This window comes from Cetorhinus maximus, chromosome 17 (assembly GCF_964194155.1).
Source record: "Cetorhinus maximus chromosome 17, sCetMax3.hap1.1, whole genome shotgun sequence".
Classification (NCBI taxonomy): Eukaryota; Metazoa; Chordata; class Chondrichthyes; order Lamniformes; family Cetorhinidae; genus Cetorhinus; species Cetorhinus maximus.
Window position 1 is genome coordinate 27038645 of NC_135895.1, and position 15471 is coordinate 27054115.

A 15471-nucleotide genomic window follows, 5' to 3' on the forward strand; every position below is an offset into this window, starting at 1 on the left:
ATCTTCCGACTAGGCACTTTACAGCCTTCCGGGCTGAATATTGAATTCAACAACTTTAGATCTTAAACTCCCTCCCCCCATCCCCACCCAGTTTCTTCCCCGTCCCTTATGTTTTTTTCAATAACTTATATAGATTTTTCTTTTCCCACCTATTTCCATTATTTTTAAATCTACAACTAATACCTTGTCAGTCTTTCCACCCCACCCCCACTAGAGCTGTACCTTGAGTATCCTGCCATCCATTCTTAATTAGCACTTTTCTTAGATAATATCACCACCTTCAACACCTCTTTGATCCTTTTGTCTGTGACATCTTTTGATTATCTGCTCCTATCACTGCTTGCTTGTCCCCACAACCATCCCACCCTCAACTTCTCTCCCCCCGCCCCCCACCTTAAACCAGCTTATATTTCACCTCTCTCCTAACTAAACTCAGTTCTGTTGAAGGGTCATGTGGACTCGAAACGTCGACTCTTTTCTTCTCCACCGATGCTGCCAGACCTGCTGAGTTTTTCCAGGTAATTCTGTTTTTGTTTTGGATCTAATGAAAGCACTTCAGCTGCATGGAGCCCACCTCCCTCTTCATCTGCTCCCGACTCACTGACACTTGAACTGATCTGTCCTGTTAATATCTCCCTACAGGTTTCCATCCCTTGTTCTGAGGCAGGGTCGAATGTATCGACCCTTAATACATTCTGCACTGCTACAGAAAGAGGAAGTAGGCAAAACGAAACTCCTTTATTTTTCTCGCCATCTGTCTGTAATCAGAGGTGTTTTAATTTTTGAAATAGGTTGTGGCATGTTTCCCAAACCCTCTGTTTTATGAGGTCAATTTTTAAAGTGACTCTCAGCACCTCAGGGATAAATCTGAAATAAAGTTTATTCACCGTTGAAACCTGGGGAATGGTCACAAGTTCACACACAAGAAAAAGACAGGAAAGATGAGTTTTTGCAACTATGAATAACTTAAAAGAAAAAGCATCACACATGTGGATAACAATTCATGTGATTTCCAGAGTCCAAAAAGTCAGACTCCAGTGAGGATTCCTTCATGGAGGTGCTACGGTTCAGCTGGGTGAGGCTACAAGATGAGGTTGGCATACAGAGACATGAAACAAAAACAAATGCTGGAAAAACTCAGCAGGTCTGACAACATCTGTGGAGAGGAAGACAGAGTTAACGTTTCAAGTCCGTGTGACTCTTCATCAGAAGAGACATGGTCTGCTTGGCAGGCAATGGCAGGAATCTTCTAGGGAAACAGGGTTTGAAGAGGCTTAGACTTGATGCAGACTGTTGGTCAGCCTGCTTGCAGGTTGGAGTTTAAACATTAGGCTGAGTTGTGATTCTGGAAATGTAAAATTAAAACTTTCCAAAGGCCAGAGGTTTAGGTCATGTGATGTTGCCCATTAATGAGTCAGTTGCAGGCTAACAAGCAGTTTCTATGCATCTGGTCAAAATGCATTGTTCACCTTAGAAGATAAATGGTGGCTTCTCTTAACTCTGCAGGTATAATAAGTTTCAGTGGCTTCTCCTTTGTTATAGGACCAGACGGAGAGAAGGATCGCCTGCTGGTCCCTGGTTTCATTATGGTAATATACCCTCACAACGAGAGGTGTGGGATTCCACAAGGATGAGGGTTGAGCTTTTGCCCTGTAACCGCCATTGGAAATTTCGAGAAACTGTAGCCAACTTGCGCATCATGTGACCTATATCAGCCATCTTTTGGTTCGGCAAAGTCCATTTTTAAAAATAAGCAAAAAGGTAAGGTTTGATTTAGCAGATTATGATCTTTTCATGCCTTAGTGACACAACAGTACCTTAACTGTTACAATCTCCAATCAAACAAGGATCACAAGATACAGCTGTGAAATTACCGTGACTCCACACTGAAAACACAGACAAAAAGTCCAAAAATATAGAGTTCATCACAAGGTCAATTATCTCAATCTCAGGACATCACTGCAGCAGTTCCTCAGGGTAGTGTCCTAGACCCAACCGCCTTCAGCTGCTTCATCAATGGCCTTCCTTCCATCATAAGGTCAGAAGTGGGGATGTTCACTGATGATTGCACAATGTTTAGCATCATTTGCATCTCCTCAAATATGAAGCAGTCCATGTCCAAATGCAGCAAGACCTGAACACCATTCAGGCTTGGGCTGACAAGTGGCAAGTAACATTCATGCCACACAAGTGCCAGACAGTGACCATCTCCAACATGAGAGAATCTAACCATCTCCCCTTGACATTCAATGGCATTACCATCACTGAATCCCCCAATATCAACATCCTGTGGGTCACTATTAACAAGAAACTGAACTGGACTAGCCATATAAATACTGTGGCTACAAGAGCAGGTCAGAGGCTGGAAATTGTGTGGTGAGTAACTCACTTCCTGACTCCCCAAAGCCTGTCCACCATTTACAAGGCACAAGTCAGGAGTGTGATGGAATACTCTCCACTTGCCTGGATGAATGCAGCTCCAACAACACTCAAGAAACTTGACACCATCCAAGACAAAGCAGCCCGCTTGATTGGCACCCCATAAGACCATAAGACATAGGAGCAGAAATTAGGCCATTCGGCCCATCGAGTCTGCTCCGCCATTCAGTCATGGCTGATAAGTTTCTCAACCCCATTCTCCTGCCTTCTCTCCGTAACCTTTGATCCCATCCACAAACATTCACTCCCTCCACCATCAACACACAGTGGCAGCAGTGTGTACCATCTGCAAGATGCATTACAGCACCTTCAACAGCATCTTGCAAACCTGTGACCTCTTCCACCTAGAAGGACAAGGGCAGCAGATGCATGGAAACACCATCACCTGCAAGTTCCCCTCCAACCTGACTTGGAAATATATCGCCGTTCCTTCACTGTCACTAGGTCAAAATCCTAGAACTCACTCCCTAACGGCACTGTGGGTGTACCTACACCACATGGACTGCAGCGGTTCAAGAAGGCAGCTCACCACCGCCTTCTCAAGGACAATTAGGGGTGGGCAATGAATTCTGGCCTAGCCAGTGATGCCCACATCCTATGAAAGAATAAATTTTTAAAAATCAGAAAACTCTATTCCCAACCTGAAATGAGAAAAGCCCATGAAATCTTACTTGGCAAATCCTTTTCTCATTTGTTTATAAATACATATTGCAATGATGTATTACATATAACCCCTGAAACTACATGATGGGAAACTAGCTTAAAAACTAATGCATGGAGTCTTCAGACATGTTGGTCTAAAAAATATTTTTACTACATTTTTAGCGGAGGTATGAAAAGAACTGAGTTGGTGTTACTTCTAAGTAGTGTTTTTTTAATTCATTCATGGGATGTGAGCATTGCTGGCTAGGCCAGCATTTATTGTCCATCTTTAAATGCCCTTGAAAAGCTGGCGAACCACCTTCTTAAATCGCTGCAGTCCATGTGCTGTTACGGAGAGAGCTCCAGGAATTTGACCTCACGATGGTAAAGGAATGGCGATATATTTCCAAGTCAGGGTAGTGTGTCACTTGAACAGGAGCTTACAGGTGGTGGTGTTTCCAATACATCAGCTGTACATTTTTGTTGAGATGATAGAGGTCACGAGTTTGGAAGATGCTCTTGAAGGAGCCTTGGTGAGTTGCTGCAGTGCATCCTGTCAGATGGTACACACTGCTGTCACTGTGCACTGGTGGTGGAGGGAGTGAATGGTTAAAGTGGTGGATGGACTGCCAATCAATGAGTTGCTTTGTTCTGGATGGTGTCGAGCTTCTTGAGTGTTGTTAGAACTGGACTCATCCAAGTAGATGGAGAGTTTTCCATAGAAATGGTGGTCAGGAGGTGAGTTACTCACCACAGAGTTCCAAGCCTCTGGCCTACTCTATTTACATGCTGGACCAGTTAAATTTCTGGTCAATGATGACACCCAAGATTTTGATGGCAGGGGTTTCAGCAATGGTAATCCCATTGAACGTCAAGGGGAGATGGTTAGATTCCCTTTGGTTGTAGATGGTCATTACTTGGCAATGTCTGGCACAAATGTTATCTGCCACTTATCAGCCCAAGAGCCTGAATGTCGTCCAGGTCTTCCTGCATGTTGGCACTACTTCTTCTTCATCTGAGGAGCTGCAAATGGAACTAAATGTTAATTGTGTATTAAATATGTTTAATTGTATGCAGGTGGTGAGCATTAACTGGGAATTTACTTGAGACCCATATAGATAAGCACAAACTAAAACTGTGGTTGTTTGGTTTGGTCTGGAACTAAGCGGTCCTGACAGAGTCCAAATTAACATCCATCCTCTAGAATCCCTCAGCATAAATTAAGATTCTTCAAAATGTGTCATTACATCACTTGTGCATAGCAACACAGGCTTGACAGATAACCTGGGCTGCTTTATCTTTCCACAATGCAAAATAAAAAAGAGGTTTGCTCAACTTTTTGTTAAAAGAAGATATTAATTTACCCATCAAGGTTGATGCTTGGGTTTCAGTGAAAGGGAAAGACTGAAGTTAATGTCAGTCAACAGAGAACCTGACTGAGAAAACTCAAAATGACCTTTTGCTCATGTCTTGTTGCTCAGTGTCACAAGAGGGAAGATGTTATTAACCTGGAAGTTGCGAATAAAAGAACCAGGAACACACAAACAGACCTGCAACTGAGGAGCTGAAAAATATTAGCTGAGTCGATGACATGTCGAAAAGAAGAGATGGATCTTTGCAAAGGGAACAATCCCATGACCTTCGGAACAAGATCTGACTCTGCCTGATTTTCCTGGCTCAGTGCCATCTCCTGCTGAACAATCAGGAGAGTAATTAATGTCCATAATGTAGAATATGCATGAACATTGCAGACAATACTGTCACTATTAGGCACAAAAACCAGGAGAACTTGAAGTGTGACAACCTTCAAGGCCAAGGACCGAGAGCTGGAAATTGGGAAGGGGCTGGATAGATATTTTCAGGTAGCAGAGGCATGATGGGCTGAATGGCTTCCTTTTATGCCATTAATTTCTATGAGACTTCTTATTATTATTGTTATTATTATTGTCATCCTTATTACGACAGGGTAGACACAAAATATCTCTTAAAGGTTCCTTTTCTGTTCTAAGGTAGCTCGTCTCAGTAGCTAGTGACAGTACCACAAGTGGCCTTGGCATCCCCAGGATATGGAAGAAGAGAAAAATTGCCATTCCTGATCACTATCAGGAAACCCTGTTACAAGTGCCCTGATGTGGGCACTAAATGAAGACAGATCGGTTCCATATTATATAGATCGTGTGCTCAATTAGCTGATCAGCACTCTCTACTTAGTTTAAAATACAAAGAATAAACACGTGGCTTGTACATTATGTCCACCAAAATCTGGAGGTGTTTAATGTGAAGTTTTTGGTGGCCTTATTTTGGAATGGAAGCATTACTCAGAGAATTGATACATATATTTGAGTAACCTATTACTGTACTCATTCAGTCTTGCACCCCTTTTTACACGCTCCTATTTTTGTCATGGTTATTTTTCAAAGCTAATGTAGAGAAGAAAATATAGTTCAATGGGATTAGGGCTGTCCTTTTGGTGATTTTGTCTAGCTCCACAAAGACATACCTTTCCATTCTGAAGGTTAGATTATTACTGCATTGCACCTGTCCTCTTCTTGTATTCCTCCACTGTCTGAACAATGCAATTTATTTTATGTCTGAGGTGAATAACAAGCTGGACTAATGCTAATTCATAATTGGATATCCATGGGTTCCATTTAGTCTTTCTTTCTGTTCTGAGATTGGGGTAGAAAGCAGGACCCTTAATGTCACCATTAGCACATTCCTTAGATAATATCACCACCATCAACACCCCTTTGTCCTTTTGTCTATGACATCTCTGGCAATCTCTTCTTTGCCTCCATCTATCACTGGCCCTCTATCCAGCTCTACCTGTCCCACCCCCCTCAACCAGCTTATATTTCACCTCATTTCTATTTTTCCTTAGTTCTGATGAAGAGTCATACAGACTCGAAACGTTAACTGTATTCCTCTCCACAGATGCTGTCAGACCTGCTGAGTTTTTCCAGCTATTTTTGTTTTTGTTTCAGATTTCCAGCATCCGCAGTATTTTGCTTTTATCCTTCTCATCTGGCCTGGCAAGCGTCCTGCTTACAGTCTCTCCATCTGTTTCATGCAGGACAAACTGACACACAACAAAAGGAGAGGTCGCAGACTGGTGGAGAAATGCCTGACATCAAGGTCCTCACCTACTTTTAAAATAGAGCCATCCAGCTGGCTGGTGATGATCTGGACCATTCCTGTGCTGACGGTGAGGTCAGTGGTGCTCAATCAAGTGAGAATCCAGCAGTGCGAAATCCATCAGACAACCATGTTGTGAGTCAGTTCCCCTGTTCCGCAGTCCCCTGCCATGCACCAATTATCTCTCCTTGCTTTCGCAGGCACATCTGGGAAGCAGCCGAAGTCCTCGACTCAAAGCTCCGAAGACACCCCGGAAGAAGAATCTGATGACACCATCATTGAAGATCCATCACAGCACTCACCCACACCCTCCACCAGCACAGAGGCACACACCTCAGTGGGACTTAGCTCTAGAGGTCTCGGGGTCACAATCTGGTGAGCACATCGCACTGTTTGATCCACAGAAGGTGAGGCAGGGACTTCCCAGGTTTCCAGCACATGGAGAACTGCTGGAGGCCAGGAATCTACTGAGTCTGAGTAAGATGATGAGCCTCTGGACTTGATCATACCTCAGTTGCTGGAGCTGCAAATGCAAGCTCGGGAAAATCAGGAAGGGATGTCCGTTACACTTCTCAGATTGCAAAGCACAATGGAGGAGTCCGCCCACCTTAAGGCTGAGGTTATAGCACAGGCGTGCCAACGCACCGAAGTTAACGCTGGTAAGATGACGGCTGCCATGGAGACCTTGGTCTTGGACATCACTCCTGCACTGCTGCATGGGCTGAACTCCATTGCTGACACCATAATTGGCCCCCAACAGTGTCAATATGAGAAGAGTGCGGGTCAGCTCGATCTCACTCCAGCTTCCTCTTCTCCTCAAAGAGTCAGCCAGGGGCCCTCGGGCCCCCATAGGGAGGAGGATCAGCAGGTGCACACCCCAGAGCCATCCATCCAGGTGACTCCAGGAGTGTCCGACCCATCCGAATTCCCCCTTCCTGCGACCCCAGCAGCTCCAGCTCCACAGGCTGAGGAGGGTGCAGCTGGGCCCACAGCAGAACACCCAAAGCAGACCCTCCAGGTTTCGGCCGTCCAGAGAGCACCTGCAAAGGTCATCACAGACAGGGTGTAGCAGTCAGCAGGCTGCCTCCACCTCCGCTGTGGATGTTGGGGGAGCACCATACATAGGGGCAGGGTTAGGAAGGAGATGTAGTTGCACAGCCTGGACACAGGTGTTAATCACTGGTACATAATGTTCACTATTGTAAATAAACTCCCAAGAAGGTCTCCCTGCCTATGGCTCCTTGTTATGATGAATAATGTTCGTGTCACTCAGATGTGAAACCTTGGCTTCTGCACAAGATAAAGGCAGGTGTCTCAGTCCAGGGCCTCGTCGCCGTGCAGTGTGTAACCTTCAGAACAAAGTGATGGTCCGGCTTCACACTCACTGGACACATTAGTGATGCCTGCATCTCAGTGGTGCTAGTCATTGCTGCCAGAATGCCGTGGGCAGGCGTCAGAGTTCTGTCACTCTCTTTGTGTGCTGTCAGCACTTTTGAGGTGGGGCTGGCCCCCTAACACTTCAGCATCTGTGACCAGTGACAGTCAGTTGAAGGCTGACAAAGGATCAGGTGCAATTAAAGTTTCATGGCCTCATTTACAGAGGCAATGTGCAGATCTATGGCGCATCCTCACTGCATGTTGTCATCATTCCCCTGGAACCTAGCGACTATTAGGGCCTCTGCTGCGTCTCCATGACATGAGCCTGAGCACTGAGGGTATGTGCGCTGCCATCAGCCACACAGAAGTCAAACGTTCACGGATGCAAGGTGATGATTTCAGGACTGTCCTCACTGCATCTCATCATCATCCTCTGTGAATTTTGCGGCTATGAGGGCCTCCCGAGCGCGCCTGCCTCATCTGGCCAGCACGATGGCTTCATTGCTGGCATCCTTGCCTTTGAGGACCTCATCACCATCATCCCCTTCAAAGTCCTCCTCATCGGAGGAGACATGCAGCTCTTCCATCTCTTCCTCAGCTAGGTCCTCCCCTCATTGTAGCGCCAGGTAGCAGAGCGCACAGCAAGTGGTGATGATGCACGACACTTTCTGGGGACTGTATTGCAGTGCTCCACTGGACCTGTCAAGGCATTGGAACCTCATTTTCAAAATGTCTATTGATTGCTCCATCAAAGTCCGAGTTGCAGCACGAGTCTCATTATACCGTTGCTCTGCTGCCGCCTGAGGCCGCCACATGGGCATCATCAGCCACGTCCTCCGTGGGTAGCCGTTGTCCCTGAGGAGCCATCCTTCCACCTCTGTGGACCTTGGAAGATGTCAGGGATCTGAGACCTGCTAAGGATGTAGGAGTCATGGACGCTACCTGGGAATCATGCGCAGACCTGTAGGATGCGTTTGTGGTGGTCGCACACCAACTGAACATTCGGCGAGTGGAAGCCGTTGTGATTGATGTGTTTGACTGCTTGTTGCCATGGAGATCTAAGCGCTAGGTGAGCGTGGTCGATGGCACATTGCACCTGTGGAGAACCTGAGATCTGTGCAAATCCCAGCGCTCTTTCTTCCTGGCTTTCCTGATCCCAGGCAAAATGCACAAAGTTCTGTACCTTCACGAAGATGACCCTGGCCTCCTGGATACACTTGTGCATGGAGGCTTGCGAGATCCCATACAGGTCACCTGGGGAGCCCTGGAAGGAAAAACAGGCGTAAAAATTGAGCGCGGCGGTCACTTTCACGGCCACTGTGGCGCCAAGTCCTGCAGCAGGTGGCTTATGTGACCAACTGGATCTAGCGAGGCACCTACGAGCGACGGCTCTCTCTGAATATTTAGTTGCATGCGCAGCAGGCCCTGTCGCTGCTTCATCTTGAGGGAGGTGCTCCTCCCTTTGCCGAGACCCTCTCCTCTGCTCCCTGTAAGCTATGAGGCCTACCAAACTCCGTAAGCCTGATGTTCTCCTCCTGCAGGGTCAAAGAGAGAGATACATGGGATAACATATGCGTACTAAGATTAAGTCTGAAGGCCCCTTCACATATGCAGGAGAGTGCTGGCCACTACTTGGATGGCCAGTGTTTAGTGCACTTCATGACTGTCTGAAACCCCACCCACCTCCACCCCGCTCCACCTGACCGATTGGCAGCAGCTTCAGCCACTGGACTGCATGCTGTGCTCTCAGCTCAGACACAGGCATTCTCCTAACCCACACTGCAAGGGCGCGCTGTTAGCTTAAATCATGAGGGAAACCTTAATAAAGACATTTCAAAGGGCTGTGAGTGCCTCCACCAGTGACTGTGCTGCCCCCCCTAAAACGCACATTAATTTGCAGTCTGCGCCGAGGGGTGAAAAGTTCTGGAGCATTTGGTGGCACTCTCATGCTTTTAGACTGCTTGAGTGGACAGAAAAGCTACAGAGGCCCAATCCAAACATGTCAATGGAGCTGGAGCTGAACGATCTCAGCTGCGGAAGAATGTTCAATTTTGACAAGATTTTCCAAGTGCGCGGCTGCTTCCCTCATCCCCCTCTCCACCAGTCCCTTGGCGTGTGTTGGTGCACTTCCTTCAGCCTGTGCTGCCTTTTCCCCCCACTCCCCCCAACATCAGCATGGGCTTGTGTATTTCCTTTGGTCAATGCTGCCGCCAACTCCCCCAGCCGACCTGACCCACACTGGAGCCCTTGCCCCGGCAGCACACTGAAAGCCAGCCGGGAAAAAGCAACTTGCCCGTGCCCCCAGCAAATGCATGGCGCCTCTTCCTTGATGTCCTACGGGCGATGCTCACAAGTGCTGCGTAAGGCTGTGTGCACTCACCTCCCAGTTCCCCTCAAAGTTCAGGCAGCCAGGTGCACGCCTTTTAAAGGCAGTCATGAAGCACACCGTTCTGAAGTCATGTTGACGTGGGCAGTAAACTTGACATGGGGGATGATTCCAGTGAGCAGGACTTACAAGATTTTTTTAAACATTCATGGGATTTTGGCATTGCTGGATAGACCTGCATTTATTGCCCATCCCTAGTTGCCCTTGAGAAGGTGGTGGAGAACTGCCTTCTTGAACCACTGCAGTCCATGTGGTGTAGGTACACCCACAGTGCTGTTAGGAAGGGAGTTCCAGGATTTTGACCCAGCGACAGTGAAGGAACGGCGATATATTTCCAAGTCAGAGAGAGAAGGGAACTTCCAGGTGGTGGTGTTCCCATGTGTCTGCTGCCCTTGTCCTTCTAGACAGTAGTGGCCGTGGGTTTAAGGTGCTGTTTAAGGAGGCTTAGTGTGTTCCTGCAGTGCATCTTGTAGATGGTACACACTGCTGCTACTGTGTGTGGGTGGTGGAGGGAGTGAATATTTGTGGATGGGGTGCCAATCAAGCGGGCTGCTTTGTGCTGGATGGTGTCAAGCTTCTCAAGTGTTGTTGGAGCTGCACTCACCCAGGCAAGTGAAGAGTATTCCATCACATTCCTGACTTGTGCCTTGTAGATGATGGTCAGGCTTTGGGGAGTCAGGAGGTGAGTTACTCCGCAGGATTCTCAGCCTCTGACCTGCTCTCGAAGCCACAGTATTTATATGGTTAGTCTTGTTTCTGGTCAATAATGACCCCCAGGCTGTTGTTAGTAGGAGATTAAGCAATGATAATGCCATTGAATGTCAAGGGGCGATGGTTAGATTCTCTCCTGTTGTTCCCTGACAGTCTTACAGGACGGTTATTTTTCCTTCGTCGTCTAAGTTTATTGAAATCTCAGATCTTCGATGCCTTTTCAGTCTTTGATACAGCAGTGGACGGTATGGCTGTGACAATCTCCCCTGGTGTTGAAGCTCATTCCTCTTCTGAAGTTTCTTCACAGAGTCCTTTGTGGAAACAACAAGTTCCTCAGAGTGTCATGAGTTCTAGATGCTAAAGTATTGAAATTATGTTCCCGACATGCGGCGGTGAGAAACGCGGCCCACCATTGACGGGTGGAGTGGACGATCACAAACCGGTTTAACGATGGAGTAAAAACGTTTTTTGGCCTTTTCACCATATTGTGCCCTCCACCAACCACTCCCCCCGCCCAACGTGATGCCCAATGTCATTAATTATGCATCTGGGGGTTTAGTGCCATCTTCCATGGTGGGATGGGTTTGTTGGCGCGTGCCCCACCGTCATATCCGGGAACCATATTTCAAAGGTGCCTGGGCATCCACAATGTCAAGCCAAAAGCAGAAATGCCTGCAAGGTCATCCATCGGCCCAGCTCTGAAATTTAGTGACGTCTCCCTGTGCATCCTCCTGGAGCATTTCGAGTTGCGCAGGAATGCATTCTACCTGCCTGATCTGAGGATGAGGCCAAGTAGGGAAACCAATGCTGCATGGGCACAGGTGGCCAATGCCATCAGTGCCCAGGGGGTGCACAAGAGCTCGGCAACACAGTGCCAGAAGAGGATGAAGCACCTTATTCGCTCTGTCACAGTAAGTCTCAGCAAATGGTTGCATAAACGACAAAGACTCCAATATGTCAGGGTACAAGGCCCAGTGGCAATGGCATATCCTGCCTCACAGCCCCACTGCAGTGGAGTGACCACTGTGCCTCCTGCATCCTTCAGCAGACATGGAACGCTGCATTGAAGAGGGGTGAATGGTGTGGGGGGGAAGTGGGGGGGAACCAGCTTATGCGCAGAGGGAATCAGCAACCCCCACAAATCACACGCCTGTCTGAGCCTTCCCCTTACATCTGGATGTGCTCAGGACTCTGGAGGGATCTGGTCCACAACCCTTCTGCCCAATTCGAACCAGTAATGACCTGCCATAAAAGTGGGCTGTCTTACCAGGGAAGGTATGATAAATGAACCAATTTCTACTGTTCCAATCTATGCAACATGCAACTCCTCTCAAACATGCTGTTCTCTTTGAGCAGGGAAAGATCTGGCACAACTGAAGAGTATGTGAGAAGACGGGAGGGGTGTGAGGGTGCCCATTTCTCAGGTGTCTCACGGGGTTCCAGGAGAGGTCGCAGGAGTGGTGCGGGACCAAGCTATTGGCAATGGGGAGCTCAGACTTCAATGCTCACCTAGTAAGGATTCAACTATTCAATGCAAACCAGTCGGTCGAATGTGCCTCCATGGAAGCAGCTGATGCTGTCACTTGCACTCTCCTCTCTTACTTACAGGTGCCTCCAGGGAGAGACCAAGGCCCGAGCAGGAGGAGGAGGACTCCCTATCAGGCCTCAGCCCAAGCCCCAGCACAGAGATGAGCCAGGACCTGTAGAGGCATCACAGTGGCCACTTGCCCCCTCCACCAGTTCAGGGACACTCACCTTGGTGGGTATTAGTGGTAGTTTAGGAAGGGTCTCATAATTTGGTGGTCATTGCACAGACAAGTGCCCGCAGCAGAAAGAGGCAGGTTCAGCCGAGCTCTCTGGCTCTCAGGGGGCTGCTGGGGAAGAGGCATCTGTGAGGTCCGAGTCAGATGACGAGCCTCTGAATTCGGCCTTCCAACTCATGGTGGAGAGTAAGCAAGAGGTGGGGAAACATCACGCAGAGCTGTGGGAACCTCTCAACAGAGAAGCACGTGGGTTGGAGGAGTCTGTCCACCTGCTCTCTAATGAAATGGTGCCCACATGTGTGCGTATGGAGGTCTCCATGGGATGGATGGTGGACGTCATGGAGACCCAGGTCCAGCAGAACTCCCAGTTTCTGCCAGAGATGCACACAGACTTGCACTCCATCACGGTAGCCACGGGTGAGTTCCTGCAGTGGCAATGTGAGAGGGAAACGGGGCACTCTGACTTCCCTGCAGGTGCTCCTTCCCCTCAAGGAGTTAGACTGTGGGCACCCAAAGGGAGGAGGAGCGGCAGCTGGAAGCCTGGGTCATCCTCTCAGGAATCTCAGAGGCTGTCCACTCCCTCTGAATCCCCTTCGCCTGTGACCCCTTCAACCTCATCTTCTGTCAGCACAGCGGGAGCACAGGGTAGCTAAAGGAAGCCAGGGCCCTCCAGGCCTCAGCTCTCCAGAGGACGACCACTGAAGTCATCAAAGACAACAGGGCAAACAACTCTACAGGCTGTCTCCACGGCTGCTGTGGATGCAGGGCAGCACCTAGAAGAAGCGGTAGGCCAAGAAAAAGCACAAAATTTTGATCACAAGTGGTTGCATGGGTGAACAGAATATTGCCGCTGATTAATCTGCAAATATAATCACTTTCACTGCATGATGTCCACTGTTCACCTTCAGCACCATTATATAGGCTCCCCGCACCCCCATCCCCACCCCCACTAGGAGTTCAGCTGCACGCAGCCGGACCGTGAGTGATTCTGGAGTAAGAAGTGTCTGTGATCGGGCCTTTCGGAGCCTCGAGCAAGCTCTCTCCCACGCACGCGAAGCTTTCATCCATTACACTCGTCTCACTGTCCCGAGCATTTTCAGTGCTGCCTGCCGGGGTTCTCCTTCAGCTGTCCATCTGAGCTGACCTCCATCTCTGCCCACCCACTGATCGCACTCCCATTCAGCGATGTGGTTGACTCTTCAATGCCCTCTGAAATGGCCTAGCAGCCATTCAGCTCTCAAGGACAGTTAGGGATGGGTAGTAAATACTGGCCTAGCCAGCGACGCCCCCATCCCATGAACAAATTTTAAAAATGCACCTGTGCCCGTTAAACACGAGGCTCCTCTCAGTTTTGATTTGGCCACCATGGTAGTTGTGACATTCTTCATGAGCTCCCCCACCATCTCCCCTCCCTCAGTCACCCATGTCCTTTGCCTCATAACCTCCCGGCATAACTTTTGACCTCCCCACCGTCACCTTCCAACCCGAACCCTTCCCATTCTGGAATGTCCAGGTGAATGTGCACATTCCCTTCCTCCCGGCGAATCCCATCTCCATCCACATTGACCTCCACGACCTCCTCCTTCCCACCCCCCGTGTCCATGCGATCCTCCATGTCCCCACCAGCGACACTCACCGGCCCCCTCTACCAATGCTGTCATACCCTCACCCTTACCCTACCGGCTCCCTCTGCCCACCTGTTACCCTATCCATCCCGTCCTAACACGCCCAGCCTGAGTACGCTCCCCAGGAGTTAGATATTGACTCCACCCACCCCTTCCTGTGAGCACGTTCACCTGGACATTCCCCCCTTCAGACCTATACATTCTACACTGCCCCCCCTGACCACTCTGCCACCCATCCCCACCTCCCGATGGCGAAGTCCCTGGAAGAACACTGGAGTGCATGCCGAAGTCGCTGGAAGTCCAAAACCTCAGCAAAGTCGAAGTTGCCTGTGGATTCCCCCCTACTTCCAAAAGCTGTTTCGCAGGGGAACCATGTGGATGAGGCTCCACCCACCATGTGATGCACGTGTTCCTCCAGGATCCGGCAGCGGTAAGCCTCCATCATCTTCTTCTCATCCGATGCCCACGAGCTGAACAAGGCCCTAAAGGTAAGTCCCAACTTTTGCACATCACGTTGGTCCAGGTGTGTTCTGGGCCAATGTGTTTTTACACTGGCGTAATGGAGAATTGGGTGTGAGGGGAAATTCCAGTTGGGCCTTCATTTGCATCTATTAGCGGGATGCAAATATGTTTTATGCCAGCCTCAAGCGGGATTCCCGATCCAATGGCAGGCAGCTTCAGAAGACGCCACTGTAATTTCATGCCGGAGAGAAACCAATTTTTGGACCTTCTGCCAAATTCTCCCCTCCCCGCCCACCATTGATCCCGCCAGCGGAGACATGGGAGAATTCCACCCTAGGTGTGGGATTTGTTTCTTAGACAGACCATAGACATACACTGGTACCTGCTTAACACTTGTAAGTTACTATTATATCTAAACAACTTACACAGTAGCTCCTAGGCATGATTCCAATCTCTCTCTCAAGAGTCTAACACTTGACTGATGGTGATACATCATCATCTTCATCATATATTAGCATATCCCATCTGTTAACCCTTTATATTACACTTTCTACCTTCTTCTTTCTGTATCGCTCCAACAAGCTGGTTCAACTAAAGTCTCCAGTGAAGCCTGTTTGTAGGCCCCACAAATTCTGTCATCTTCCCATAGTTGTCCCTCTTATGCTCCCATTTTTCCATACAACCATATTTTCTCACATCTTTTCTTCATCTGAATTAATATTTTTCAATTGTTCTTTTATCAATAAAAATGTTATTCACCTTTTTCTCCACTCTCCCTCTCTGTCTGAGAATGATCCAAATTAATATCAGCTTTGCACAAGCAATACTGAATGATAGCAATCAATAGGCAATTTTGTCATCAATTCAGCATCAGATATAACAGACTACTATGTATATTTTAATAATAATTTTCTACTGAGTCATTCAAGTT